The sequence below is a fragment of the Acomys russatus genome, chromosome 13, assembly GCF_903995435.1.
Source record: "Acomys russatus chromosome 13, mAcoRus1.1, whole genome shotgun sequence".
In the NCBI taxonomy this organism is placed as follows: Eukaryota; Metazoa; Chordata; class Mammalia; order Rodentia; family Muridae; genus Acomys; species Acomys russatus.
This window is the reverse complement of record NC_067149.1, coordinates 48,438,108-48,444,107: the sequence shown is the minus strand read 5'-3', so window position 1 is coordinate 48,444,107 and position 6,000 is coordinate 48,438,108.

Genomic DNA, 6,000 nt, shown 5'->3' with positions numbered 1-6,000 from the left:
TAACTTGTACTTATGGAGCAACTTAACAACAGCACAACATAGGTTCTGCACAAGTGCACTTAAACATTTCCTAAGGTAGAGCCCATCAGATCCAGCACATCAGAACTTGTGGAGCACAGCTAACGCTAACACTGAAGAGATGTATAGCACTAAGTATTTATATTAGGGGGGGGGAACCCTAAAAGTCTTAATCACTTAACATTCCACTACAAGAACCCAGGCAAGGTGTGGTGGCACACACCTTTAATCCCAGCACTCAGAAGGCAGAGGCAGGCGGTTCTCTTTGAGTTTGAGGCCAGCCTGGTCTACAGACTGTGTTCCAGGACAGCCAAGTCTACACAGAGAAACCATGTCTCAGAAAAACAAAACAAAAAATAAAATAAGAGCATAGGTCATTGAAATTGAGTGATACACAACAGTGAAAAATAATAAAATGGGAAGTCTATTCTTTAAAAGTCTCCAGGAGTATGACTAACAAAGAAAAATGAATACATCAATACCAATATGGGAAATTAAAAGAGAAAGAAGAGGAAGAGGAGGAGGAGGAGGAGAAGGAGACAGACCTGCAGACACAAAGCTCCACAAAGGAATCCATAAACAATAACACAAATTCCACATCCATCTCAACTGTGCCAATCCTTCCGAAAACACAAACCACCCCAACAGGCCAATATGAAAGAATAACTCGGGGGGGGGGGGAGGAATGGGAGGATACAAGGGATGGGATAAACATTGAGATGTAACAAGAATAAATTAATTTAAAAAAAAAAAAAGAAAGAAAGAATAACTCTGTGACTAGCAAACAAATTTAACCCTTCACTTGTTCTCTGTCAGTTTGAGTATTTTGCCTGCATGTGTGTCTATGCGCCACACCAGCCTGCTGTCCAAGAAGGCCAGAAGATGGTGTCAGATCTCCTGGAACTGGAGTTATAGATGTTTCTGAGCCACCATGTGGGTGTTGGGATTTGAACCCAGCTCCTCCAGAAGAACAGTCAGTGCCCTTAACCATTGAGTCATTCAGCTCTGAACTCTTAGTGTTTAAAACTCTCCAAAAAGAAATCTGTAGGCTCAGCTGATCTCCCTGGAGAGAGCTACCACATATTTTAAGAGTTAACATCAACTAGACACTTCAAAAAGGCAGAAGAAAAAGGAACACTTGTTTCTTCTATGAGCATAAGATTTTTATAACACCAAAATCAGAGACAGTATAAAAAAGAGGGACTCTGCAGGCCATACTTGCCATGAGTAGAGATATAAAAAGCCCTCCCAAAGTGTTAGCAGATGGAATTCAACGAGAGAAGTTGGGCGTGTTGGTACTCGCTTGTAATTCCAGGATGTGGGAGGCTGGAACAGGAAGGAGGAAGGCGGAGAGCTCAAGGCTAGCCTGGACTACATAGCAAGACTCTGTCTCAAAAGATGAAAAAAAAAAAAAAAAAAAAGAACAGGAATAGGAGGAGAAGGGAGGAATGATATTTCAGCAATTATAAAAATAATTGCATGCCAGCCATCTTAGTTATTATTACTGTAATGAAACACCATGACCAAAGGAACTTGGGGAGAAAAGGGTTTATTTGGTTCACGCTTAAACATCACTGTTTGTCATCAAGGAAACCATGACAGGAACTCAAGCAGGACAGGAACCTGGAGGCAGGAGCTGATCAGAAGTTATGGAGGAGTGCTGCTTATTAGCTTCTCCCCATGGCTTGCTCAGCCTGCTTTCTTATAGACCCCAGGACCACCAGCCCAGGGATGGACAGCACCACCCACCATAAGCTGGGCCCTCCGCCATTGATCACTGAGACAATACCTGGCAGCTGGATCTCATGGAGGCATTTCCACAACTGAGGCTTCTTCCTCTCTGATGACTCTAGCTTGTGTCAAGTCGACTCACAAAACCAGCCAGTACAGCCAGTTTGTCATGGGAACTGGTGTGACTCTTTATGGATGAAAAAAGAGAGATCTTTGCAGTAATGGAGTTTGCTGTCTTGATTGGTGCAGTAGCCACACAGAGAGCTGTGTGTAAGGACATGTGTCATAGGGACACACATATACCTGCACTGCTTTGTTGGTTTTTATACGTCATATGCAATCACTAGAGGGATAAGTCTATACTTCTTAAACCTTCTGTGCCTTTGTGTAAGATGTATTTTTATTTATGTGCATTGTGTGTGTCTATGTATATGCCAAAGAGACACACACACCCCCTGCAAAAAAAAAAAAAAGTGTCAAATCTCCTAGAACTGGAGTTTCAGGCAGTTGTAAGCCACCCAACCTAGGAACTGAACTTGGGTCCTCTGGAAAACCAGCAAGTACTCTTAACCATTGATCCATTTCTCCAGCCCCAATCTATGTTGTTTTTTAGTTACATTTTAAAATTTTGTTGTATGTGTGCATATGCTTCCAGCACACACGTGGAAACCTGAGGACAGCTGTGGGAGTGGTTCCCTCTCTCATCCTGTGGGTCCTGGGGAATGAACTCAGACTGCCTGGCTCAGTGGCAAGGGCCTCTATCCACCAAGCCAGCTTGTGGCTGCTCTCTATACTATTTTTACAACTCCTTTTTTTTTCATAATAACAGGATTTTCAAAGAGATTTATTTATGTATTATGTATACAATGTTCTGCCTGCATGTGTGCCTGCAGGCCAGAAGAGGGCATCAGATCACATTATAGATGGTTGTGAGCCACCATGTGGCCGCTGGGAATTGAACTCAAGACCTCTGAAAGAAGCAGGCAGTGCTCTTAATCTCTGAGACACCTCTGTAGCCCAATAACAGGATTTTTTTAAAAATAAAATTTGTAAAAATTATTGGCAGAGCTTTCCTCTTCCACTGTTTTATTGTCTTGAAAATAAAAGCTATATTTCATTTTATTTAATCTTATCATTGATTGCATAGAATTGTCCAGATGTTCCATTATATTAGTATAGAAATTATTTTCTAGATTTTTCCTTATCCAATTGCTCTAGCCAAACACTTTCAGCATGACCCAAATTGCTGCAAACAGAAATTCAAGGTGCCCACAATCCTGGGCTTATGGTACTGTATTGGGGAAGTTTGTTTTATGTTGTTTCTTAGTGTGGAGAGCTAGATATTGCAACACAGAGAGAAAGGGGAAAGGGGGAGAGGGGAGAGGAGAGGAGAGGAGAGGAGAGGAGGTAGCAATTGTTAGTTTGCAGGAGAGACTGCACCTCCTGACACAAGTCAAGTCAGACTGTGAGGACCATGCCGGTTGTTCTTGGTTGTCAACTTAACTAATCTGGAAATAGCTACAACACATGTGGCTGGGTACACCTATGAGGGACATTTTCCCTAATTAAATTGAAGGGAAAGACCCCATTTCATCTCCATCTTTTGAGATAGGAAGATCCACCTTTAACCTGGACCACACCTTCTGCTGGCAGCCTAAAGCCTGCTCCATGGAGGACTTGGAAAAAGGAAGCTTACTCTCCCCTGCTTGTTCGGGCTCTCCCTGTCCCTGGCAAGCGCACTGCCTCACTGACGTTAGAGCCTGCTTCTCTGGGATTCGGGCATATACTGAAGGCCAGCCAAGACTTCCAAACCTCATGACAGAACAACTACTGCATTCTTGGACCTTCCAATCAGCCGTTGTTGGCCTGGTTGGACCACAGCCTGTAAGCCATTCTAATAAATCCCATATTATATATTTTTTAATTTTTAAATTTTATTTTATTAATTTATTCTTATTACATCTCAATGGTTATCCCATCCCTTGTATCCTCCCATTCCTCCCTCCCTCCCATTTTCCCCTTACTCCCCTCCCCTATGACTGTGACTGAGGGGTACTTCTCCCCACCACACCCCCGCCTTTATATGCTCATAGGGTATCAAGTCTCTTCTTGGTAGCCTGCTATCCTTCCTCTAGAAATGATCATAATGAGTGAGTTAACCCAGAAGCAGAAAGAGTCAAATGGTATATACTCACTTATATCTGCATACTAGCCCAAGGGGCATGTCCCACGAAAGCCTTCCACTTACCAGGAAACTGGGACAGAGGGGAGGACATCCTATTGGGACTCTAGATGAGAGAACTATATTATATTTTCATTCGATAAGTTTCTGTTCCTCTAAAGAGCCCTGACCAAAACAAGGACTCATCAAAGTGCTGACAGAATCAACAAGCTCAGAGAAAATGGACATGTCGCCTTCCTCCTCCATAGACTGACTGACCTAAGCTGACCCCTAAACTGGAAACAAAAGTGTATCCTGGGCAGCATGCACAACCACACTTTCACTGGGAGAACCTGGAATCGCATTGATAAATGGGGGAAGGAAACAAACCTCACTGAGATTATGTTAGCCGTGGATTCTTCTAGGCCCTGGTATAAAAGTCATGAATTTTCTAAAGGGATCTTTAGTGGGGCTGGCATGAGCCAAGAGAGAACTTCCCAAAAGGCTACTACTGCCTAACCATCCCTCCAATCCAGGACTCAGCTGGTATTTGCAAAACTTGCTTCACCCTCCCCTCCTCCCACTGTGTGTGTGTGTGTGTGTGTGTGTGTGTGTGTGTGTGTGTGTGTGTGTGTAGTGTTCTGTAGGGTGTGGAGAGTGTGGTATATGGGAGGTCGGGGGGGAGGTGTTTGTGTTGTGTGATATATATGTGTATAAGTGCGTACTCACATGTGCACACCACGTGTGTGCGGTGCCAAAAGAGCATCTCAGATCCCCTGGAGCTGGAGTTCCAGGCTAAGAGCTGCGGAATGTGGGTACTAGGAACCAAAGTCAGGTCCTCTGGAAGAACAGGAAGCCACTGAGCCATCTCTCCAGTCCCTACTTTAACCTGCCTAAGCAGCTTCAAGCCGATTTGTAGCAGGCTAAGTTTTGCAAGCTGATGTCCTGGGAAGTGGCAGCTCCCTGTTCCCTACCCACCCTCCCATAGGGACCTGCTTTACCCTCCAGTTCAAAAACAAACTCAACACTCCTTCCACCTCTTGAACTAGGACATAAAAGCGGTACTGGCCTAGAGGTACCCAAGCTCATGACAGGAAGAGGGTCCAAACAAATGAGGGAAGATGGGAGAGGAGAAACAGCCTCATCCAAAACCCCTTTAAGGATGTTTTACAAACCTTCCTGAACCCCCACTCCCTTTATACGTGCCTCTGAGGCATCATTGTTGGGACTGCCACTTAGGCTTATTTTAATCTAGCTCACATCAGGTTGGTGTCTATCAGTGAATCCATCTCTCATTTCTGCCAACAGAGAAAATGCCCCTTTCTGACAGGCGCTGGCAGCTCCCTACCACAGACATCTGTACAGACAGCTGTGGAAACTGGAAAGTCCATCTCCACGAAGGGCATGTTCTATGCCATTCTTCTTGCCAGATATCGCCACAGAAAACAGCCCTGGGCCTCTTTTTTTTAGCACCACGATCTCCTGCATAGAAGGGCAGAAGAGTAGGCTCTCTGAAGACAGCTGGCATCCTTTCTTGCCTAACTTTCCTTTTCTTGGACAATGACATTCTACTTCTCTCTGGGCTTAAAGAACTAGGCTAGAAACCTTCTGGAAGCACAGACTTGAAGCAGTACGCTTTTGATGCCCAAGGACCCATAACATAAGGGGCTCAACCTTGGAGGTCTCACAGGAAATCAACCGAATGAATTGCTCCTGAAACCCTGAGCTGCTGGCTGCAGGGAGACGCTGAGCCTCCCTCCATCTCCTTGGCAGATGTTTCTCTCTTGTACTATTTCGTGCGGAGCTGAGAAGCACGAGAGACTGGAAACAGAGGAGAGAGGTCTGGTGTTGGGACCCAGTTGAACTCCGCCTTGCTGTCTCTAGCAGTCGACTCTCCATACTTGTGTCCTCTACGAAATGACCCAAACTCCATTGTGAGACTGTTGAGGACACTGAATGTGTGTATAAAAGATGAGGTGCTGTGGAAGCCTTCCTCAAGCCGTCAAGTGCTTATGTTACGCTTGGGAGACAGCTAAGCACCCATGATACTCTCTCCTCTCTCTCTTCCTCTCTCTTTATATACTCCTATA